The sequence below is a fragment of the Nomascus leucogenys genome, chromosome 23, assembly GCF_006542625.1.
Source record: "Nomascus leucogenys isolate Asia chromosome 23, Asia_NLE_v1, whole genome shotgun sequence".
NCBI lineage: Eukaryota > Metazoa > Chordata > Mammalia > Primates > Hylobatidae > Nomascus > Nomascus leucogenys.
Genome location: NC_044403.1, coordinates 22,273,466 through 22,299,524, shown reverse-complemented (window position 1 = coordinate 22,299,524; position 26,059 = coordinate 22,273,466). Strand labels below are relative to the sequence as shown.

Here is a 26,059-nt window from a genome sequence, read left to right as displayed (position 1 = left end):
GAAGAAAGCACCAGGACCCCGGGAAGCCACATGCTGTGCTGGCCTGGCTGCTGCTCCCTGACATTCCCCAGGGAGAGGGGCCTGGTGCCCCCACCCACCACCTCCAGCCACACCTCCCCTGTCTTCAAAAGCCTACAAGGCTGGTCCTTCCTCACTCTAAAGTCCTTTCAGAAAAGCTTCTGAAACAGTGTGTCTCCAACTGCTATGAATGCCACCCACAGTCATAAAGGTGTTTCACACAGAGATCCCCTAGATATATACAGATATTGGCAATCAAGCAAGTGTTGCACAACACAGTACTTACCTTTGTGAAATTTGATGCACTCTGATGGTTTCTATTTTGATATGCTATGCTATGCTATGCTATGCTATTCTTTTAAGGGCCCATTATAACTGACCAAGTGGATGTCACAACTTTTAATGAATCTAGATCTGCAGCTAAAATACTTCAAAAATTCCAGCAAGGACAAAAACTCAGGCCTAGATTTGCCACCAGTGCCCTCTTCTGGGCAGTTTCATTATAAGCACTGTCTTGAAACATTGTTTAATTGTCAACATCTATATGTGTGCACTGAGTCTCACCAGAAAATATATTTATGTCTGTTGGTTACAGCCTAAAAGATTTAAGAAGCAATGTTTAGAAATGTTCCTGGTGAAAAGGCCAAGCTAAAAAGGACGTGTGTGTGTGTGTGTGTGTGTGTGTGTGTGTGTGTGTGAGAGAGAGAGGAGAGAGAGAGAGAGACAGGCTGTACAGATTTTTCTCTGTGATCTCCTCTCCTCCTGCAAATCAGCCCGAGGTGGGATCTCAGGGACCTGGCCCTGCCTCCTCAAACCCGTTCCCACACCGAGGCCAGCCTGGGAAGAGGGCAACAGAGCTCATATCTCTGTGGAGAGGAGGCTGGGCTCAATGCAGGCCTCTGTGTCCTTGTTCATCTTCACTTCGCAGGTCTTGTCCTGAGACCCCTCCTGCTGACACACCATGGTTGTCTGGCTCTCCCAGGAAAAGCACCTACAGTGTTCAAGATGGAGAAAATCATCAGGAACCACCAACCCTCCCCGCTTTGCTCAGCACACGTGCACACATTACTCATGCACACACACACACCTACATACATGCACAAATATGTGCACATACACACATGTGAACATGCTTCATTCTCCTGTGATTGCCGATGAAACCATGGAGCCATAGAAGTGTTAAGATTAGGGAGAAGGTTCCATGTGGGAGAAGGACATCTGGTGTTGGATCCAAGGAGATCTGAGTCCTGACCCCAAGTCACTTATTCTCTGGCCCAAGTCACTTAGCCCACCCCATTCCTCAGTTTCTCTTTCTATGAAATTTATATTACATATGCCCTGCCTAACTCAGAGGCAACAGATGAGACATTGCTCTGAGGGTGGAAAGACCCAGCTTTGACCGAAGGGTCCTAGGCCGTGCCATATAGGGCAGGGTGGACCCATGAGAAGACTGTCCCCCATCCGCCCCCAGCTGTGACAGCTAGGCCTTTGAAAATTTGGCACATCTCAGATGTCCCTGTCACCCTATTTTGATGGTGCCCTTGATTCTGACACCTGCTCCCTGGATTAAAGACACAGAGAGGAAATCTCACCTAGAGGGTTTTGCTTTCCTGAGCAGAGGGCAGTGAGCCTGAGTCCTTGCTGAGTCTAAATCCCTCCTGATGTCCAGACCCTTCAACACTAAGATGTGCCTTTCCCACTGGGACAGGGTCTTCTGGTCACTGGGTCATGTCTTCTTCAGCTCTGGACCATGAGCTCTTCCTTTTCCTGTCTGTGCTCAGCTCAGTGCCTCCCTCTGTCTTACTTCCTATAGACCCTGCATGCCCAGCACGCTTTATCTTCAGACCCCTGAGGGCATCAGGGAAAGATCCCAGTCCATCCTCTCAGTGCCGAGAGCTGAATCAGTGCCCCTGGCTTTGAGTATCTCAGGCAGGGTAAGGGCAGTTCTCTCTCGGGGAGGCCTGCAGATCACCACCTGCCCTGCAGTGGGAAGGAAAGATGAGAGGTGGGAGCTCCAGGTAGATTGGGAGGGGATGGGGGTAGGGTGGGCTTTGGAGAGGAACGGGGGGATGAACTGGAGATGCAGAGTGTGAGCAGGTAATAGCATTTCTGGGGACCACCGGGCACAGGACATGCTGGCCTATCCTCAGCACAAGCATTGCCGATACCTGAGCTGTCCTTAACTTTGAGCTGCAACACGGAGGACGAGGCCCAGGAGCAGGAATGTGGGCTACGCTTTTCTTCATCAAGCTGAATCTTGGCACCCTGTGTGTTGTTTGTCCCAACTGCAGTGGGCAAGAGGGAACCAACACTTCATGAGCACTGACTGTGTGCTGGGCACTGCTAGGTGCTTTGCGTGTGTTCTGCTTCACAATCAGATGCATCTGTGGGGACAAGGAAATCCCCTGGGGTCTCCTCCCCCAGCTCCTCTAAACATCCCTCTCCTCTTATGTCATAGAGAACAAAGCTTCACAAGAAAATGCCCTTAGAGGCTGGGGAATAAATTCACCCTGAGCTGCTAAAGATGGACATGGAGCTCTCCTTAAGCAGAGGCTTGGATGAGGCCAGCAGGAAAGAAGGCGGTGTGGGGACCGAGTCAGAACCTCTCTGGAATGAGGGTCTCCCGACCTACTTTCAGGCAAAGCAAGTCAGAGAATTCCTTTCTGACCATGTTTCAGGGAGAAAGGGTCAGAGAGTGACCTTCCTGCTCCTGCTGTTTTCTGCATTTCCTTCTGTGTAAAATATTCAGCAGGCCAAGGGGCCACATGTTGCGGTAATGTGTTCTGGACCCTGACACTATCCTCCTACCTCTCTGACCATTTCCTCTCTGTTTCTTTGTGGACTTCTCTCCCAGGCGTCCATCCCTGTCCATCACGGGGACCCTGCCAGGGAGGGTCGGAGGAGGAAGCCAGGGATCTGAGGTGATCTGAGGGCAGCCTAAGAGGACATAATGAGACAGAGGGGCAGGGTTAAAGGGCCAACTACATTAGGTTGATTCACATGAAATTGCTGATATTTGGTCATTTTTTACTTACAAAAATCATAAGTTCATCTTGTTCAAACTGAAACTTCAAAACTTGCTTCAGTAGGGTTCATGTTGAACTGGACTTGTAGCCAGGCAGTTGGGAACTCAAGTCACTTACAGGAAGGTGACTGGAAAGCTTGCAGCAAGGCTCCTCTGTGCACCGCAATGTCACAGTCACAGAAGGAAGCACATGCTTCACTTAGGAAGCAGGGGACTCATGTGGAATCCTATCTAGCCACAAAGTCACTTTTTTCCAGCTGAAAAGTATATAGCTGACTTATCATAAAACTCCCTCTCACTACTGCAGGAGGACAGAGAAAGTACAGCACATTTCTGCATCTCTGAGACTGGGAAGCCTGCTCTGGGTGATCTTGCAGAGCAGGCCCTGTAGTTACATTGTTGTGTGGATCTGCACAGCAGGCTGTAAGGCAGAGTCACAGCTAGAGCTTTAGAAATAGAGTTGGTAAAAATGTGGTTCTTCAAGGATATGCACAGAAAATTCTCTGCAAAAGCAAAAGGCTTGCTATAAGGAAGCCTCCACTGCAGGGCAGCAGATGAGTGGCTTACCACCTGTGGATCTTAGTCAAGTCAATCTCTCTGAGCCTCAGTTTCCTCATCAATGATAATACCTACCTCTTAAGACCATGCATCAGCTTGCCAGGGCTTCCATACCGAATACCACAGACTGGGTGGCTTAAACAACAGAAATGCATTTTCTCACAGTTCTGGAGGCTGGAAGTCTGAGATTGAAGTGCCGTCAGGGTTGGTTTCCGGGAAGGGCTCTCTTCCTGGCTTGCCGATGGCTGTCTTCTTGCCTCACATGGCCTCTTCTCTGTGCACATGCAGAGAAAGAGATCTCTTGTGTCTCTTCCCCTTCTTATAAGGACTCCAGTCCTATCAGATTAAGGTCCCATGCTTACAACCTTATTTAACTTTATACCTCCTTATCTTCAAATAGTCATATTAGGGGTTAGGGCTTCCATACATGAATTTTGGGGGAACACAATTCAACTCATAACAGACTTTTTTGAGGCTCACAGGGTATAGATTGTACTCTGAAAATGCTAGCTCTTTGGATGTGGGTCATCCAGAAGGTCTAGCAGGTTGCAGCGAATCAGGCTGATGAAGAAAGATCTGACCAGACCAAGACCAAGATATCCCCAGATCCTTGGAGAAGAACTGAACATGAGCACCAGACCCCACTCAACAACATCAATATTTCGCTACACCTCTATTTATCCTATAATTCACTGGTTATATAAATATAATTTATATATATAAATGCACTGGTTGTATAAATATAACTATATTTAAATTATATTTATATATAATTATATATACATATGTACATTTAAATTATATTTATATATAAATATAATTTATATATATAATTCATTGGTTATATAATTAACTGGTTGTTATAAAAAGCCTGTGGCTTTCTTTCCTTGATGCCACCTTTTCTCTCACTTCCTGGGCTCAGTCACCCCCAGCTGTGCCTTATCTCCTTCCCTGCTATCTAGTGAGCTCGGGCCTCCATCCTTGATGGCTTGGCTATGAACAGTCACTTCCTGTCTGAACTTTTACCTTCATCCAGTCCAATGCACTCACACCACAGACAGGCTGTTCGTATACAGTGCAGACCAGATCCTGTCACTTCCCTACTTAAAATGTTTCAGTGACTTCCTACTATTTTAAGATAAACCCAAGATGTTAACAGGTTCACAGGGCTGGCATCATCTGCTCTGGCTCCTGCATGTGCCTCAGCCTGGGTGGCTGCACCCCCAAATTTTGTCCTCTGACTCAGATGCCTCTGGTCTCTGCCATCTGCTCTGCCCTCTCCTGCCTGCTCCTACAATCTTGTCCCAAATTCACTTTTCAGAGCCCAGATACCAAGTCACACAACTTTTCTGGGGCCTTTAATTTTTTGGTAGGTGGGCAGGCTATAGTCCATGTGCTCATGGGGACCTTGTTTCTCCTGTCCTGACAGTTACCTCACCACACTGAGTCTCTGTTCCTTTTAGGCTCTGAGGTCCAGGAGGCAGCTGGCTGTGTCTGCAGTCTTGTTTATTGTGGCCACTGGCACTGTGTCTGCCCCACAGCAAAGCTCAGGAAGTACTGGTTGAATCGATTATCTTTTATGAATCATTTTTAGTATTTCTGCACATATGTTCACAGAAGACTTATTCACAATGGCCCAAAGATGGGAACAACCCAAGTGTTCGCTGAGGAATGAATGGATACGCAATGTGGTCTATCCATACAATGGGATATTATCCAGGCTTGAAAGGGAATTACATTCTGACACACCCTGCTACATGTATGAACCTTGAGGATGTCATGCAAAGTGAAATAAGCCAGACACAAAAGGACACATATTGCATGATTCCACTTCTAAGAACTACCTAGAGTCATCCATTTCGTAGGGACAGAGAATGGAACAATGTTTGCCAGGGCTGGAGGAGAAGGGAATGGAGAGTTCGTGTTTAATGGGTACAGAATTTCAGGTTGGGAAGATGAGAATGTTTTGTGGATGGATGGTGGTGACAGTTGCCCAACAAGGTGACTGTGCTCAGTGCCACCAGACTGTATGCTGAAAATGACTAAGATGGTAAATTTTATGTTTTGCATTCTTTCCACAATTAAAAAAAAAGAAACTTCAAATACTTCGGTGGGAGGAGCAGAGAGAGAAGTGTTTCAAATTTTTCTTTTTCTGAAAGAAGCCATTTAAGTATAAGTAAACAGCTTCTTTAAAGACCAAAAAAACGTGAACTGAAGCAATCAGACTACTATCCTTCTAACTGGCAGATACGATGATGTGGAAATGTTAAGTTTATTTGTGAAAAATGAATCATATCATTTTGAAACCTTAGGAGAGAATAGGTCAAGGCTGACTGGCAGTCAGGGCAATGGCAGGTGTAGGGAAGTGGACTGCAGGCAGCCAGGGCAGACATGCTTACCAGGAAATGAGCAATTGAACATGGAAAAGAGGGCAGGATAAGGGGAAACACCTATTTAAAACTTTGGTTTATCATCTATGAAGGACAGAAAGAATAAATGATTCTAGGCCAGACGCAGTGGCTCATGCCTATAATCCCAGCACTTTGGGAGGCCAAGGCGGGCAGATCACCTGAGGTCAGGAGTTCAAGACCAGCCTGGCCAACATGATGAAACCCTGTCTCTACTGAAAATACAAAAATTAGCTGAGCGTGGTGGTGGGCGCCCATAATCCCAGCTGCTCGGGAGGCTGAAACAGGGGAATTGCTTGAACCTGGGAGGTGGAGGTTGCAGTGAGCTGAGATCATGCCATTGCTCCCCAGCCTGGGTGACAAGAGTGAAACTCCATCTCAAAAAAATGATAATAGGCCGGGCGCAGTGGCTCAAGCCTGTAATCCCAGCACTTTGGGAGGCCGAGGCGGGCGGATCACGAGGCCAGGATATCGAGACCACGGTGAAACCCCATCTCTACTAAAAATACAAAAAAGTAGCCGGGCGCAGTGGCGGGCGCCTGTAGTCCCAGCTACTCGGAGAGGCTGAGGCAGGAGAATGGCGTGAACCCGGGAGGCGAAGCTTGCAGTGAGCCGAGATTGCGCCACTGCACTCCAGCCTGGGCGACAGAGTGAGACTCCGTCTCAAAAAATAAAAAAAATAAAAATAATAATAATAATAATAAATGATTCTCCTCTGCTCTCCAGGATCTCTTCTGTCCCAAGTTTAAGAGTTTAAGCCACGAGGTGGGAACACCACTGTGGCCATTCCAGGCCACTTGAAGACAGGTTCTGAAGGAAGGCAGAAGGCTTGTATCTGGCCAGCTGTGTGTGATCCCTGCATATCCTGGTGTTGGATGAGGCAGACAGACTTCTGCACACGTGATTTGAGGCAAGCATAAATACCATCCTGGAGTTTTTGCCAAAGCAGAGGAGAACAGGCCTTTTCTCTGCCACTCAGAAGCAGCAAGTGGAGAACTTGGGGAGAGTGGGCCTCCGGAACCCTGTCCAGTCTCAGTGAAGAAGGTTGTGGCAGCCAGCAGTGCCCAGAACACCACTTTCCCCTGGAAAACTACTACATGGTATGCAAGGCAGATGTGAAATTTAATCAGTTGCTACATTTTCTTTGCAGTCATAATCAAGAGCAACACCTGGTCTTCTTCAGCACCTGCACCTGTGTGGCATACTACGGGAAGGCTCTGGAGGTGCTGATGAAGACTGTGAAGATTGTGTGCATTCAAGGAAAGATGAAATATGATCTTCATGGAGTTCCGCAAATTGCAAAGTGGGATTTTAGTGTGCACTGATGTGGTGGCCCAGGAATCAATATTCCTGAAGTAAATTGGGTTTTGCAGTACAATCGCCCCAACAATGCAAGTGCCTTTGTGCAGCGCTGTGGCCGCACAGCCCTCATTGGCCACAGAGGCAGAGCTCTGGTGTTCCTCCTGCCTGTGGAAGAGTCATACATCAATTTCCTTGTAATTAACCAAAAATGCCCCCTGGTGGAGATGAAACTCTAGAAAAACACAGCTGACCTTCTGCCAAAACTCAAGTCCATGACCCTGGCAGAAAGAGCTATGTTTGAAAAGAGCATGAAAGCTTTTGTGTCCTATGTCCAGGCTTATGCAAAGTAAGAATGCAACCTGATTTTCGGATTAAATAATTTTGATTTTGCAAGTCTTGCTTGAGGTTTTTCCCTGCTGAGAATGCCCACGATGCCAGAATTGAGAGGAAACCAGTTTCCAGATTTTGTGCCTGTGGACATCAATACAGACGCTATTTCATTTAAAGATAAAATTAGAGAAAAGCAGAGGCAGAAATTACTGGAGCAACAAAGAAAGGAGAAAAACAGAAAATGAAGGGAGAAGAAAATTCATAAAAAATAAAGATTGGTCAAAGCAGAAGGCCAAAAAAGAAAAAAAGAAAAACATGAATGAGATAAGGAAAAGGGAAGCATGTGCTGATACAAAGATGAGGACATGGAAGAACTTCTCAATGATTCAGGGCTCTTGAAAAAAATTTTTAAAGGCAAAATTACTGAAGAATTTGAGAAGGACTTATTGACAAGTGGCAAAAGAACAATCAAGACAGCTGATTTAGTGTCTCAGATTTGGAAGATGACTGCTGATACCAGGGCCACAGATAAACCCATAAGGACGTAGCTGTTTCCTAACTTGGTGGATGGTTCCTATTTGCTTTTACTGCAAATCAAAACTTCAGGAGACATCCGAGAAGAATTACATCTCTGAAAGCTCTCCTTTCAGACTAGGGAGAAATGAGGGATTTCACACTCGTGAATATTTGACTAAAAACATTCCAGTCTTGAAGTAGTTGAACAGAAGAAAATGTAAAATTATTTCAGTGTAAGTAATAGATTTCAATATTTATTTATTATGATGGATCGTGTGTGTGTGTGTGTGTGTGTGTGTGTGTATGAGCTCATTTTTTCTAAGGCTATTTTATACTTATTTGCAAACATTAAGATATTGAAGTATACTCGGTTTTAGATTTTTAAAAGCCCCTTAGTACTTTTAGGCACCTGACCTCCCTGAGTGTTCTTGGCCCTGGACTTCAGTTATCCTTCAATGCCCTGCAGAGGTGGCTAATGTGCTGGAGTTTTTCTATGTTAAGAATAGTCCTGGCTGGGCGCGGTGGCTCATGCCTGTAATCCCAGCATATGGGAGGCCGAGTCTGGCGAATCATGAGGTCAAGAGATCGAGATTATCCTGGCTAACGTGGTGAAACCCTGTCTCTACTAAAAATACAAAAATTAGCCGGGCGTGGTGGTGGGTGCCTGTATTCCCAGCCACTTGGGAGGGTGAGGCAGGAGAATTGCTTGAACCTGGGAGGTGGACGTTGCAGTGAGCTGAGATCGTGCCACTGCACTCCAGCCTGGTGACAGAGCAAGACTCCGTCTCAAAAAAAAAAAAAAAAAAAAAAAAAAAAAAAAAAATTGCCCCAGTATTGTTTTATTGGTGAACAGCTGAAAAACAGAGGAATTAAGTCATATTCTGGGAAAGATAATTCTAACTTTTATGCCTTCTGTTGAATAAACTGTGTCCTTCTAAAAAACAGAAACAATAAGCATTTGGATAGTTAATATAATTGAACAAATAAATACATATGTGCATATCTATATATATATATAGGTATTTTTTTTTTGAGACGGAGTCTTGCTCTGTCACCCAGGCACCCAGGCTGGAGTGCAGTGGCACAATCTCCGCTCACTGCAAGCTCCGCCTCCCGGGTTCACGCCATTCTCCTGCCTCAGCCTCTCCGAGTAGCTGGGACTACAGGCGCCCGCCACAACGCCCGGCTAATTTTTTGTATTTTTTAGTAGAGACGGGGTTTCACCGTGGTCTCGATCTCCTGACCTCGTGATCCACCCGCCTCGGCCTCCCAAAGTGCTGGGATTACAAGCGTGAGCCACCGCGCCCGGCCATGTGCATATATATTTATAATATGCTTTTGAAGGGAATATTTTTAAAATACAGTGAACACTTTAATTAATTTTTTTAATAATACAGTTTGGTTTGGTAAAAATGGATAATTTAAAAATGTGTCCAAGTATTAAGGGCTCAATTACTCATCTTTCTCTACTTTTTACCAAGAATTTTTTATGAAAACAGGAGGACAAATTTGAAGTGTTTTCTCTTCTTCGTGACTTTGCCTTTAGAAATAGATGTTAATGAACTGTGAAATGGACACAAGTGGGCAAAAAAATGAGTTGAAATGGACATGTGAATGTAAACTGGGCATAAATGGAAAAAGGGATGAGTCTAATGGTTTCAGTTCCAAATTCAATACCTGAGAACTATTGGCTTGATGGCTTCATCTTTAGAATGAAGTAGATAAAAACCCAAATTGTTGCATTCTTTAAAAATAGTATTCAGTCATTAATGAAAGAATTTTAAGGTTGATGAACGGTGAAATATAATTCTAAATTATATGAGGTAAAATGTCTTTCTAACATGTTCGACAATTCCTTTAGTAATATCAATTTTTGAGCATAAGTGGTATTTGAGCAATAAAAAATACACAGTATAAAGCACAGGTCACATAGAGTGTGACATTCCAACTGAACAGCTGAATAACCTATTTAATTTAACTTAAAAATCTCTAATTTTCATTAAATAATGCTTCACCAACTTAACATAATGATTGGTTTGGTAATCCTTTTAATTGGACTTTTTAATGATTTAGGAATATAAAATTGTTTAAATAATTCATGCCATCTTAATTGTCACGTTAAATTTATGTAATTGGTAGAAAATGTAAAAATATGTTTTTAAAATGCCTTTTAAATGCTTGTTGTTGGCAATAATTTTTTTTTTTTTTTTTGGAGTCTCACTCTGACACCCAGGCTGGAGTGCAATGGCATGATCTCGGCTCACTGCAACCTCTGCCTCCAGGGTTCAAGCAATTCTCCTGCCTCAGCCTCCCAGGTAGCTAGGATCACAGGCACGTGCCACCATGTCCGGCTAATTTTTGTATTTTTAGTACAGAAGGGGTTTCACCATGTTGGTCAGGCTGGTCTCGAACTCCTGACCTCAGGTGATCCACCCGCCTCAACCTTCCAAAGGCAGTAAGTTTTAATCAACTGTTTTTCGACTTTATTTCTGCAGTGAGGCAACAATTGTTGAAAGTGGTTATACTTCTAATCTCAAACATAGCTTTGTGAAGAGCGACATGGAGGAAAGGAATTAATAGTCAAAAGGTATAACATGAGACTCCAACCTTGAGAAGGTGATCCTGGCATAGCACATGATACTGTCAAAATCATATCTTTCTTCAAGTGAGTTTACTTCTCCAGGATCCCTCTTCATAAAACTGTACTCTTCACCTAAGAATCAGGGATAAACAGAATCTTAGAAGCCTTTTCACTGACAGAAAAGAGAACAGAAAAGTCCTTTCTACACCTGTATCTGTTATGAAATGAATGATTTTCTTGCTGGTTGTATTTACAAACTTAACACCCAGGCACATGCAAAAAGCATATGTTTTTACCATCACATTGAAATGCAATATTGAATAGGACCAATCCATTAATTTATTCAAAAAAGTGGACTACCAAAAGCATAATTTGAGCTTTTTTTATATGTATACTCTTTTACTACCTCATAGTATTTATTTCTTTAAAATTTTACTGCTTTTTTGGTACTGTATAAATGATTATAAAAAGTTACATTTTCATCTAATGAGTTTCCCACTTTTATGACTAGATTTGCCAGGTCTCACAAAAATTATCTTCCTACTTGGTTTAAATCCTTTCTATAAACAATATGAAAAGATATAAAAACAATATTAGCATAAACACAACTCTGCAGGCTTTGGCTATGTGACTTCATCACTCAAGATTAAACAACAGCAGCAAATTCTCTACTTTCTTTTTTTTTTTTTTTAAGACAATGTCTCTCTCTGTCACCCAGGCTGAATTGCGGTGGAATGATCTTGGTTCACTGCAGTCCCCCAACATCCAGGGTTCAAGGGATCCTTCCACCTCAGCCTTCTAAGTAAGTGGGGTTACAAGCCAGTGTCACCAGGCCCAGCTCATTTTTGTTTTGTTTTGTTTTGTTTTTAGAGATGGGGTTTCATCTCTACTTTCATTTAAAAATGAAACAAGGTTCTCCTTGATGAAAAAGAGCTTCTACTTTGAGATCAAGAACATATTTCAGAACTTTTTTTTAACTTCTGAACATCTTTTTTTTTTTTTTTTTGAGACGGAATCTCACTCTGTCACCCAGCCTGGAGTGCAGCGGTGCGATCTCAGCTCACTGCAAGCTCCACCTCCTGGGTTCAGGCCAGTCTCCTGCCTCAGCCTCCTGAGTAGCTGGGACTACGGGTGCCCACCACGCCCAGCTATTTATTTATTTATTTATTATTATTTTTTTTTATTTTATTTTTTGTATTTTTAGTACAGACGGGGTTTCACCATGTTAGCCAGGATGGTCTCGATCTCCTGACCTCGTGATCTGCCCGCCTCAGCCTCCCAAAGTGCTGAGATTACAGGCGTGAGCCACCACACCCGGCCACATCTTCGTTTTTAATAGATTTTTCCAACTCTCTGTTTGTATCTATATTATAGTATTCTTTCTTGAAATTTGAAAAGAACACAGACTTAAATATGCAGGTCTACATCAATGTTTCAGAAACAAAGATTTTCTTCACATAAAGTTTAAGTGTCAGTGACTCATTTTTACAGTTTAAACAGCCAAAGATAGTGCAAGTCATAAGATTTGTGTTACTTTAAAAAGCTTTGAAACATCAAAATACAAAGATGTGCTATTGGAATTCCAATTTTATGTTTGGAGCTCAAAATGGAACTACTATGCCACTCATCTATGTAGGTTTTTATTCCAAGTGCCATATTTTAATAATATATTTAAAAAGCAATAAAGAAACTGAGAGATGCCACAGGTTATAACATCTCTGCTTACATGTGATAAAGGAAATCTGGTATATTCATTTGAGCATTAAGGAGGAGAAATCAATCAGGAGTTACAAACTAAAGTGTTTTAGTCCCTCTTTGAATGAATTCACATAATAAATAATTTTAAATTAACTAACCAGACCTTATGGTAAAATATGTGCTCCACCATTTCTGATGTGTCTGTCTATGTCATAACTGCTTTTCAGAAAGACCCCTGCCTTCTCTTCAACCCCTCATAGAGGCAACTGGTAAAGCTCCTGTCCTGATAAGGAATTTTAAGTACCAGATAGCATATCCAATTCTAAGGACAGATTTTCAAAAAGGTACAGACCTAATTTCACAGGTGGTAACCCTTAAGATTTCAATTTACAGCGTAATATAGGAATAGATTCTCTAACTAAAGCAAAATACTCAATAAAAATTTCTGAAACTAAAACATTAAGCAACAGCAATAGATTCCATTGCATATAACTGAGAACACGTACACGACACGCTACTTTTTTGTTAGTTAAAAAGAACATGGCCACACGTAGTCCAAATAAAAGAAAATTAGACTTATCTCATGAAAGAAGCAAAGAGAAACAGAGATGCATAGCACCAAGGGAAACCATATTTGCCCATTTAAAAATGGCAAACTCTTTCTTGAAAGCATATTCTAATGTGGATTAAAGTAATCCAATCTTTACACTGATCGGGTTCCTATCATAATCACCCATTTTACATATAAACATAAAGCTAAAGTTTGTGCTTATTAGGCATCACCCTTGAATAACACTTGATCTTGTTTCTTAGTGAGGGCAAGTCACATTCTTGTTGAAGGTTCATCTCCAACATGAACACTTTCACACTGGAATTTCTCTGCTATACTACTTCCAATTACTCAGGAAACCTCACCCAATAAATTGTTTTCTCCACTGGCCTGAATGTTTAGTCAAAAAATATTAAGAGCCATAATTTACTTAGCACTGTTTTAGGATTATATACTTATTTATATGATTTATATACTTTTCCCTTGTTTTGGGTACATATTTATGTTGAACCAGAATTATCTTTTTAAGAGTAAGAACCATTTTTGAAAGTTACATCCTTTTTAATTTTTTTTGTCCACATAATAAAATGTTTAGCAAATAGAGGAAACTAAAGAACTGTGGTTAACAGCAATCTTCTTCTCATTTACATAGTAGTTGAATTAATTTTGAGAATTATTTCTCTTTATTTCCCTCCTAATGATACAAAATTTAAGATGAACCTTGACAGCTGGCTCAGGCATTGGAGTCTTCTCCATAGAGGTGTATAAATTTTCTTCACTTATTTTTGATATCTAATTCTACAGCTTACCTCACCGTTCTTGATAGATTTCTTGAAATGAAATGATTGCACTGATTTACCTCTTACCTCACAATACCTTCTTAGTCTTTTGGGGGATACTCTATCAAATGTTTCTTAAACATTGTTTTTATCCATTTTCTGGACTTTTTTCCTTCTCCCTCCAGTTTTCCCCTAGATGGTCAAAACCACACCAAATATTTATCTTCAGCTACATCCTAAAGTCCAGACTCACTTTTTATTTTTTTTGTCTACAGAAGAAGGATCATACAAAGCCTTCTCAGACTCAAGGATGTGCTTAATGAAACCGTTATTTATCTTTCTCTTCCTCAAAACATGCTGTTTTATCAACATTTGAATATATCAAATGTCTACTGTTACGGCATCAATGTTCATCTTGTTTCCTAAAATAAAACTTTGGAAGATTTCCCTTCCCATGTGATGTTCCTCTTAAACATTTTTGAGAGATTTTGCCCTCTTCTTCCCCTTGACCTGTACTACCTTAACTGAGAAGCTAGTCACCTCTCCTAACTACTTAGTTAGGCTTCTTATAGGTTACTTTGACTTCAGGCACATCCCAGGCACACCCCATCCCCCGCCACCGCTAGTTGATTCCTACAGCTAACTGCAAAAATGATTTCTCTCGTTTTACAATCTGAACTTTCCTTGCTTATAATCCTTCCATTATTTCTCAGTAGCTAGAGAATAAAATCTCAGTTTCCCATACTTAGAGAAAACTTTCTGTGATCTAATCTCTCCAGGTACCAACTAATGTCCTATTTGTAACTTACCCACAGCCACCATGGACTGACAAAAAAAAGATTCCATTTTCTATAATTGTAGCTTTGCTCATGATGTTTTTGTAGCCTAGAAATTTCACCACTCTTCTGTCCAGCATTTGTCCTTTACTTCTAAACTTCACTTCCTTTGTAACATTTCCCTTGACTCACCAAAGTACATTTTATCATGCCTTGCTTGGACCCTATGGTATTCTCATCACATAACCATTGTCACTTTTTTCACTCACTTGCAGTCATTTGTATACATGCATACATACCACACTAAGCTATGTGTTTTTATGATAGTATCTTCAACACCTAATATCACCTCAATTAATAATTGGCACTAAATAAGTGATGAGCAAGTACAGAGATCAGTGTTGTTGATTACAGAAGCAGCTAAGGAATTCAATGTTTGTAAAACTGGCCATTAATAAGAATAAAAACACATTTTTACTTTGTTTATGCTTAAAATACCTTACAAGAAAATTCCAACCAACGAGATTTTTTGGTAATTGAAATATACAGATCTTTAGGAGTATAAAAGTTAATCGAATGAAAATCTTTACAAAGAGGCTATTATCAAACATCAACTATCAGAGAAAATTAGATTTTAATTAAAATTACATTTCAATTACTGATAACATTCTTCATAAATTATCTTTATAGTAGTCAATTTTAAGAGGACAATCTCAAAAAAAAAAAAAAATCCAGGCTATCCCAGAAATAACTAATTTCACTGGAATTTTTTCCAGAAACTGTATCGGGTATAACATAGATTTCTATAGTAGTGGCATGTTTCATGGCAAACCCTGGGCCCTGTCTTAATCTTAATAACATAAATTATAGAACTAAGTACAAAAATGATTAAGTAAAAAGGAACATTTAATAATATCACTTTATGGTTTAGTAGCCCCATTCTTGGAAAGCGCAGAAGTTTAGAAATAAAATAGCTTAATCTTTACAAAGAAAGCAAGCCTAAAATGTGCATGAAATCATTCAGCCTCTAGGAAAAAAATTAAAGTATAAAATCGTCATGAGTAATTTTTAATTCAGCAAAGTGTTGATTCTACCATATCGAAAATATGTTTACATATTCTACTATATTCTACCATATGTTGATTCTACCTTATCAAAAATATGTTTACTTTTTTTGGTAAACAATGTAAGAAGTTAAATAATAAGCCATGTAAATGCAATTCCAGAAGATCCAGTCAGCCTTAATCCCAACACATCCTATACCTGTCACTTGGTCGGGTGTTTTCTCTTTTTTTTTTTTTTTTGAGACAGAGTCTCACTCTGTCACCCTGGCTGGAGTGCAGTGGCGCAATCTTGGCTCACTGCAAGCTCCGCCTCCCGGGTTCACGCCGTTCTTCTGCCTCAGCCTCTCTGAATAGCTGGGACTACAGGCGCCCGCCACCACGCCCGGCTAATTTTTTGTATTTTTAGTAGAGACGGGGTTTCACCATGGTCTCGATCTCCTGACCTCGTGATCTGCCCACCTCGGCCTCCCAAAGTGCTGGGATTACAAGCATGAGCCACCGCGCCCGGCCGGGTGTTTTCTCTTACGCCTGTTACATGGCTATCTCGATCTGGTCATGTGTGTTCATGCCAAACGCCTATCTCACGGCCCAGTGCCTGAGCAACATTTCCAAATTATCACAGTTCTTGCCAACAGAGGCTGCCCGACATCCCTTTCCCCACCGACCTACATAGGAGCAGCCCCAGGAATAAAGCAGAAAGTGGAGATGGTGGTGGAAAGGTGAAGCTGGATGACTTACAACATGGTGAAATGTTTGTACAGAATTGTGTTGAACCATAAGGTCCAACACAGTCAGAGGCAGAACAGCTTTTTATTAACGCGTGTGGCTAATTTCTAGTATCCTTTCAAATTTATGTATAATAAAATTTCCAAATAATAAGTTCAAATGCTTTTGTAATTATCTATACACTAGAAACTTTGCTTTAAATCATTTTAGAAGTATTTAGAAGACACATCAGAAAATAAAATACTTATCATGATTTTTTTTTTTTTTTTTTTTTTGAGAGGGAGTCTCACTCTGTCACCCAGGCTGGAGTACAGTGGTGCCATCTTGGCTCACTGCAAACTCCGCCTCCCAGGTTCAAGCCATTCTCCTGCCTGTCTCCTGAGTAGCTGGGACTACAGGCGCACGCCACCACACCTGGCTAATTTTTGTATTTTTAGTAGAGATGGGGTTTCACCGTGTTGTCCAGGATGGTCTCGATCTCCTGACCTCGTGATCCACCTGCCTTGGCCTCCCAAAGTGCTGGGATTAGCCACTGCGCCAGGCCCATGATGATGATTAATGTTCTATTATACATATAGTTAAGTTGAAGACATCAATGCACATTTATTTCTAATATAATTTTATCCTTACAATTCATGTTAATAACTTAGGTAGCTACTTTGTTAATTTCATTCGCGTCCGTGTAAAGAGACCACCAAACAGGCTTTGTGTGAGCAATAAAACTGTTTATTTCACCTGGGTGCACGTGGGCTGAGTCCTAAAAGAGAGTCAGCAAAGGGTGGTGGATTATCATTAGTTCTTATAGGTTTTGGGATAGGCGGTGGAGTTAAGAGCAATGTTTTGTGGGCAGGGGTGGATCTCACAAAGTACATTCTCAAGGGTGGGGAGAATTACAAAGAACCTTCTTAAGGGTGGGGGAGATTACAAAGTACATTGATCAGTTAGGGTGGGGCAGAAATAAATCACAATGGTGGAATGTCATCAGTTAAGGCTATTTTTATTTCTTTTGTGGATCTTCAGTTACTTCGGGCCATCTGGATGGATACGTGCAAGTCACAGGGGATGCGATGGCTTGGCTTGGGCTCAGAGGCCTGACATTCCTGCCTTCTTATATTAATAAGAAAAATAAAATAGTGTTGAAGTCTTGGGGCAGCGAAAATTTTGGGGGGGTGGTATGGAGAGAGAATGGGCGATGTTTCTCAGGGCTGCTTCAAGTGGGATTGGGGGCGGCATGGGAACCTAACGTGGGAGAGATTAAGCTGAAGGAAGATTTTGTGGTAAGGGGTGACATTGTGGGGTTGTTAGAAGAAACATTTGTCGTGTAGAATTATTGGTGATGGCCTGGATACGGTTTTGTATGAATTGAAAAACTAAATGGAAAAGGTCTAAGAATTGGGAGGACCTAGGACATCTGATTAGAGAGTGCCTAAGGAGATTCAGCATAGTCCTGCCAGCAAAGATTATTTATTTACTTCAAGAGTTAAGAGTGGCAGTTTGGGGATATCACCAGGAGAGATCAGCTGTGATGGCTTGGAGAAACAGTGTAAACCGGCAGTGTAAACAAGAGCAGGGCATGTATGAGTAGTTGAGAATGGTGAATAGGAGCATGACAGACAGAAGATAGGAGGGATGACAAGTTTCTTGGGGGCACAGTCTAAGTTGGTCTGGTGTCTGGAATGAGACTGGGGCCTAATAAAAAGGAGCGTCTATACAGGAGCTGAAATGGGCTGTACCTTGTAGCATTCTGAGGACAGGTCTGACTTCTGAGAAGGGAAAGTGGTAAAAGTATTGTCCAGTCTTTTTTAAGTTGGTGGCTGAGCTTGGTGAGGTGTGTTTCTAAAAGACCTTTAGTCCGTTCTACTTTTCTTGAAGATGGAGGACCGTAAGGGATGTAAAGGTTTCACTGAATACTAGGAGCCTGAAAAACTGCTTGGCTGATTTGACTAATAAAGGCTGGTCTGTTATCAGACTGTATAGAGGTGGGAAGGCTAAACTGAGGAATTGTGTCTGACAGCAGGGAAGAAATGACTGCGGTGGCCTTCTCAGACCCTGTAGGAAAGGACTCTACTTATCTAGTGAAAGTGTCTACCTAGACTAAGAGGTATTTTAGTTATCTGACTCGGGGCATGTTGAGTAAAGCTAATTTGCCAGTCCTGGGTGGGGGCAAATCCTTGAGCTTGATGTGTAGGGAAGGGAGGGGGCCTGAATAATCCCTGAGGAGTAGTAGAAAAGCAGATGGAACACTGAGAAGTTATTTCCTTGAGGATAGATTTCCACGATGGAAAGAAAATGAGAGGTTCTAAGAGGCGGGCTGGTGGCTTGTACTGTAGCATAGCCTGCCTTTGCTGGTGTGCGGCAATTAAGCCTGGTGGAACTGCCATCAATAAATCAAGCATGATCAGGGTGAGGAACAGGAAAGAAGGAAATATGGGGAAATGGGATGAATGTCAGGTGGATCAGAGAGATACAGTCATGGGGGTCAGGTGTAGTATCAGGAATAATGTGGGAGGCCGGATTGAGGTCCAGGCCAGGAACAATGGTAATTATGGGACTTAACAAAGAGTGAGTACAGCTGAAGGATCCGGGGAGCAGAAAGTATATGCGTCAGGTATGAGGAAGAAAATAGATTTTGGAAGTTATGAGAAACGTAGAGAGTGAATTGAGCATAGTTTGTGATTTTGAGGGCCTCTAAAAGTATTAAAGCAGCGGCAGCCGCTGCACGCAGACATGAGGGCTAGGCTAAAACAGTAAGGTCAAGTTGTTTGAACAGAAAAGCTACAGGGTGCGGTCCTGGCTCCTGTGTAAGAATTCTCACCACACTAACCATGCCTAGGAAGGAAAGTAGTTGTTGTTTTGTAAGGGATTGAGGTTTGGGAGATTAATCGGACACGATCGGCAGGGAGAGCACGTGTGTGAGAATTATAATGAGATCCTCATCTGTTACCTATCTTGGCATATCCGAGATAGGTAACAGATGAGGATGAAATTTGGGCTTGACTGAAGTAATGGGGGCTGTCTGTGAAGCCTTGCGGCAGTACAGCCCAGCTAATTTGCTAAGCCTAATGGGTGTCAGGGTCAGTCTAAGTGAAAGCAAAGAGAGGCTGAGATGAAGGGTGCAAAGGAATAGTAAAAAAAGCATGTTTGAGATCCAGAACAGAATAATGGGTAGTAGAGGGAGGTATTGAGGATAGGAGAGTATGAGTTTGGCTCCACGGGGTGGATAGGCAAAACAATTTGGTTGATAAGGTGAAGATTCTGAACTAACTTGTAAGCTTTGTCTGGTTTTAGGACAGGTAAAATGGGGGAATTGTAAGGAGAGTTTATAGGTTTTAGAAGCCCATGCTGTAGCAGGTGAGTGATAACAGGCTTTAATCCTTTTAAAGCATGCTGTGGGATGGGATATTGGCGTTGAGCGGGGTAAGGGTGATTAGGTTTTAATGGGATGGTAATGGGCATGTGATTGGTTGCCAGGGAAGGAGTAGAGATGTCCTATACTTGTGGGTTAAGGTGGGGGGATATGAGAGGAAGATGAGAAGGAGGCTTTGGGTTGGGGAGAAGGGCAGCAATGAGATGTGGCTGTAATCCAGGAATAGTCAGGGAAGCAGATAATTTAGTTAAAGTGTCTCGGCCTAATAAGGGAACTGGGCAGGTGGGGATAACTAAAATGAAGTGCTTAAAAGAGTATTGCCTAAGTTGGCACCAGAGTTGGGGAGTTTTAAGAGGTTTAGAAGCCTGGCTGTCAATACGCACAACAGTTACAGAGGCAAGGGAAACAGGCCCTTGAAAAGAAGGTAATGTGGACTGGGTAGCCTCCGTATTGATTGAGAAGGGGACGGGCTTAGCTTCCACTGTGAGAGTTACCCGAAGCTCGGCGTCTGTGATGGTCTACGGGGCTTCCGAGGCGATCGGGCAGTGTCAGTCTTCGGCCGCTAAGCCAAGAAGATGTGGGAAGGAGTCAGTCAGAGAGCCTTGGGCCAGAGTTCCAGGGGCTCTGGGAGTGGCTGCCAGGTGAGTTGAACAGTCTGATTTCCAGTGGGGTCCCGCACAGATGGGACACGGCTTAGGAGGAATCCCGGGCTGCGGGCATTCCTTATCTCGGTGGCCAGATTTTTGGCACTTGTAGCAAGCTCCTGGGGGAGAAGGTTCTGGAGGAACGCCTGGCCGCTGCGGTTCAGGCGTTTGGAAGTTCTTGTGTGCTGGAGATGTGGCTGGGGTTTGTCTCACAGTGGAGGCAAGGAATTGCAACTTTTTTCTGTTATTGTACAACTTGAAGGTGAGGTTAAGTCCTGTTGTGGGGTCTAAGGGCCAGATTCTAATTTTTGGAGTTTTATTTAATGTCGGGAGCAGATTGGGTAATAAAATGTATATTGAGAATAAGACGGCCTTTTGACCTTTTAGGGTCTAGGGCTGTAAAGCGTCTCAGGGTTGCTGCCAAACGAGTCATGAACTGGGCTGGATTTTTATATTTGATGAAAAAGAGCCTAAAAGCTATCTGATTTGGGATAAAGAAAAAGGAGCATTAACCTTGACTATGCCTTTAGCTCCAGCCACCTTTTTAAGATAAATTGCTAGCAGGTGGGGAGGGCTAGTCACGGAACGAAACTGTAAGCCGGACCGGGTGTGAGGAGGGGAGATGATAAAAGGATTATAAGGTGGAAGAGCAGAGGCTGAGGAAGAATTGGGACCTAGCTCAGCCTGGTGAGGAGGGGAGAGGTCAGATGGGTCTGTAGAAAAGGAAGATTAGAAAGACTCAGCGATGCTTGGGGCTGGGATTGAGGGGACAGGCGGGAGGGAAAGAAGGAAGATTTGGGGTGAGTTGCATTGGGCACAGAGACTAGGAAGGGACTGATGTGTAAAAGAATGCCTGGATGTCAGGCACCTCAGACCGTTTGCCTATTTTACAACAAGAATTATTTAGATCTTGTAGGATGGAAAAAAAATTTTTTTTATTATACTTTAGATTTGAGGGTACATGTGCACAATGTGCAGGTTTGTTACATATGTATCCATGTGCCGTGTTGGTTTGCAGCACCCACTAACTCGTCATTTAGCATTAGGTATATCTCCTAATGCTGTCCCTCCCCCGTCCCCCCAACCCACAACAGTCCCCGGAGTGTGATGTTCCCCTTCCTATGTCCATGAGTTCTCATTGTTCAATTCCCACCTATAAGTGAGAACATGCGGTGTTTGTTTTTTTGTCCTTGTGATAGTTTACTGAGAATGATGTTTTCTAGTTTCATCCATGTCCCTACAAAGGACATGAACTCATCATTTTTTATGGCTGCATAGTATTCCATGGTGTATATGTGCCACATTTTCTTAATCCAGTCTATCGTTGTTGGACATTTGGGTTGGTTCCAAGTCTTTGCTATTGTGAATAGTGCCGCAACAAACATATGTGTGCATGTGTCTTTATAGCAGCATGATTTATAGTCCTTTGGGTATATACCCAGTAATGGGATTGCTGGGTCAAATGGTATTTCTAGTTCTAGATCCCTGAGGAATCGCCACACTGACTTCCACAATGGTTGAACTAGTTTACAGTCCCACCAACAGTGTAAAAGTGTTCCTATTTCTCCACATCCTCTCCAGCACCTGTTGTTTCCTGATTTTTTAATGATGGCCATTCTAACTGGTGTGAGATGGTATCTCACTGAGTTTTTGATTTGCATTTCTCTGATGGCCAGTGATGATGAGCATTTTTTCTTGTGTTTTTTGGCTGCATAAATGTCTTCTTTTGAGAAGTGTCTGTTCATGTCCTTCACCCACTTTTTGATGGGGTTGTTTGTTTTTTTCTTGTAAATTTGTTTGAGTTCATTGTAGATTCTGGATATTAGCCCTTTGTCAGATGAGTAGGTTGCAAAAATTTTCTCCCATTCTGTAGGTTGCCTGTTCACTCTGATGGTAGTTTCTTTTGCTGTGCAGAAGCTCTTTAGTTTAATGAGATCCCATTTGTCAGTTTTGGCTTTTGTTGCCATTGCTTTTGGTGTTTTAGACATGAAGTCCTTGCCCATGCCTATGTCCTGAATGGTAATGCCTAGGATTTCTTCTAGGGTTTTTATGGTTTTAGGTCTAACATGTAAGTCTTTAATCCATCTTGAATTAATTTTTGTATAAGGTGTAAGGAAGGGATCCAGTTTCAGCTTTCTACATATGGCTAGCCAGTTTTCCCAGCACCATTTATTAAATAGGGAATCCTTTCCCCATTGCTTGTTTTTGTCAGGTTTGTCAAAGATCAGATAGTTGTAGATATGTGGCATTATTTCTGAGGGCTCTGTTCTGTTCCATTGATCTATGTCTCTGTTGTGGTACCAGTACCATGCTGTTTTGGTTACTGTAGCCTTGTAGTATAGTTTGAAGTCAGGTAGCGTGATGCCTCCAGCTTTGTTCTTTTGGCTTAGGATTGACTTGGCGATGCAGGCTCTTTTTTGGTTCCATATGAACTTTAAAGTAGTTTTTTCCAATTCTGTGAAGAAAGTCATTGGTAGCTTGATGGGGATGGCATTGAATCTATAAATTACCTTGGGCAGTATGGCCATTTTCACAATATTGATTCTTCCTACCTATGAGCATGGAATGTTCTTCCATTTGTTTGTATCCGCTTTTATTTCATTGAGCAGTGATTTGTAGTTCTCCTTGAAGAGGTCCTTCACATCCCTTGTAAGTTGGATTCCTAGGTATTTTATTCTCTTTGAAGCAATTGTGAATGGGAGTTGATTCATGATTTGGCTCTCTGTTTGTCTGTGATTGGTGAACAAGAATGCTTGTGATTTTTGTACACTGATTTTGTATCCTGAGACTTTGCTGAAGTTGCTAATCAGCTTAAGGAGATTTTGGGCTGAGACAATGGGGTTTTCTAGATATACAATCATGTCATCTGCAAACAGGGACAATTTGACTTCCTCTTTTCCTAACTGAATACCCTTTATTTCCTTCTCCTGCCTGATTGCCCTGGCCAGAACTTCCAGCACTATGTTGAATAGGAGTGGTGAGAGAGGGCATCCCTGTCTTGTGCCGGTAGGATGGAAAAATTGAAAGTGCCATTTTCCTGCTATTTGGAACTACTGTCAAGTTTGTATTGGGGTCAAGTGGCATTGCAGAAGAAAATAAGATGCTTAGATTTTAGGTCAGGTGAGAGTTGAAGAGGTTTTAAGTTCTTAAGAACACAGGCTAAGGGAGAAGGAGGAATGGAAGGTGGAAGCTTGCCCATAGTGAAGGAGGCAAGCCCAGAGAAAAGAGTAGAGACACGGAGAAGGGGTGGGGGGTTCTTGCCCTCCAGAAAAGCAGAGAAGGGGTTGGGGCACGGAAATAAGGGATTGGGGCACAGAGATAAGAGGTTGGGGTGTGGAAATAAGCGATTGAGGGTTCTTGGCCCCTAGAAAAGTGGGACTTGCCGCTAAGGGTGAAGGAGAAGGGGTTGACAGGTACTTGCCTCTCCCCCCGAAAAGCAGAGAAGGGTTAGAGACATGGAGAGAAGGGGTTGGGGTACTTGCCCTTCTCCCAGAAAAGCAGGACTTGCCACTAAGGGTGAAGGACCAAGGCAGGCATCCCTGCATGGTCTGACACCTTTGAAACGTGGGTGAATAATCAGAGAGGCATCCCTGCAATGATTAAACACCAAGGGAAGGCTGCCTTCCCTGTCTGTGACCGGCGCCGGAGTTTTGGGTCCACGGATAAAACGTGTCTCCTTTGTCTCTACCAGAAAATGAAGGGAATTGAAATTAAGAGAAGGGAGAGATTGAAGAGTGGCACCAAGATTGAAAGGAGAAAGAGGTTGAGGGATAGTGAGGGAGGTTGGAGAAGAGAGTAAAAAGAGGCCACTTACCAGATTTGAAATTGGTGAGATGTTTCTTGGGCTGGTTGGTGTGAGGACCTGAGGTCGTAGGTGGATCTTTCTCACAGAGCAAAGAACAGGAGGACAGGGGATTGACCTCCCAAGGGAAGTCCCCCGATCCGAGTCATGGCACCAAATTTCATGCACGTCCGTGTGAAGAGACCACCAAACAGGCTTTGTGTGAGCAACATGGCTGTTTATTTCACCTGGGTGCAGGCGGGCTGAGTCTGAAAAGAGAGTCAGCAAAGGGTGGTGGATTATCATTAGTTCTTATAGGTTTTGGGATAGGCCGTGGAGTTAAGAGCAATGTTTTGCAGGCAGGGGTGGATCCCACAAAGTACATTCTCAAGGGTGGGGAGAATTACAAAGAACCTTCTTAAGGGTGGGGGAGATTACAAAGTACCTTCTGAAGGGTGGGGGAGATTACAAAGTACATTGATCAGTTAGGGTGGGGAAGAAACAAATCACAGTGGTGGAGTGTCATCAGTTAAGGCTATTTTTACTTCTTTTGTGGATCTTCAGTTACTTCAGGCCATCTGGATGTATACATGCAAGTCACAGGAGATGCGATGGCTTGGCTTGGGCTCAGAGGCCTGACAGTTAATATGGTTATCTGGCAGTAAATCAATATTATTTCCATATTAAATACAAAAATAAAGAAAGTTTATTTTTCCTCTTTGAGAAAAACAGAATTAAATTTATATATGAAAGGTGTTAATCAATAAAGAATTTTCCTACTCATGGAAGAGTTGTCTTTTATAAAAGAAGAAAACTTTTAAAAGAAGTTAATAGAAAAAAAAATATTTTTGGCCAAGTGCAGTGGCTCATGCCTGCAATCCCAGCCAGCAATTTGGGAAGCTGAGGCAGGAGGGTTGCTTGAGGTCAGGAGTCAGAGACCAGCCTGGGCAACATAGCAAGACCCCATCTCTACAAAATTTTTTTTTTAATTAGCTGGGCATGGTGACTCATGCTTGTACTCTTAGCTACTTGGAAGATTGAGGTGGAAGGATTACTTGAGCCTAGGAATTTGGGGCTTTAGGGACCTAGGATCATGCCAGTGCACTCCAGCCTGGGTGACGGAGAAAGACTCTGTCTCAAAAAAAAAAGAAAAAAAAAGACCGGGCGCGGTGGCTCACGCTTGTAATCCTAGCACTTTGGGAGGCCGAGGCAGGCGGATCACGAGGTCAGGAGATCGAGACCACGGTGAAACCCCGCCTCTACTAAAAATACAAAAAATTAGCCGGTCGTGGTGGCGGGTGCCTGTAGTCCCAGCTACTCGGAGAGGCTGAGGCAGGAGAATGGCGTGAACCCGGGAGGCGGAGCTTGCAGTGAGCCGAGATTGTGCCACTGCACTCCAGCCTGGGTGACAGAGCGAGACTCATGTCTCAAAAAAAAAAAAAAAAAAAAAATTAGTCATGGAACAACAGGATAATGTGTAATTTATAAAAATGTGATTTAAACATGTCTAAATATTATCTTAGTTTCTAACGTCATCTAGGTTTGATGCCATTCTTTTATATATGGCTCTTGGATTTTTGTTTCTAATTTGTGTGTCACTTTTAAAGTTTGGCCATCATAAGATCAACCTGAACTCCCAAGAAAAACTTTCACCATCTGTAGAAAAGCCTCAAATCTCTTTAAGTCATGCAGGGTAATCAGGTAAATCCGAATCTGCCCTTCTCTACTTTTGCCTTGGGCTGGTAGAGTAAAACACCTTTTTAAATAAGTTTAGAAAACATATTCCTTTCGATTAATAATGTTCATGGCTTGGCCTGGTAGTTCAAGTCCCTCTAACAATCCTGTTGACATTTTGGCTGTGATTGGTTATATCGAATCTAAGATCAATGTAGGGATAGTTAACATCTTTACTATACTAAATTTTCTAATCTGAGAA

At 42.5% G+C, this 26,059-nt stretch overlaps 1 pseudogene; it reads left to right on the top strand.

Annotated features, from left to right (window-relative positions):
* The first annotated feature begins 2,542 nt into the window (after nucleotides 1-2,542).
* LOC100589279 lies at nucleotides 2,543-8,155 on the top strand (annotated as a pseudogene).
* The last annotated feature ends 17,904 nt before the right edge of the window (nucleotides 8,156-26,059 follow it).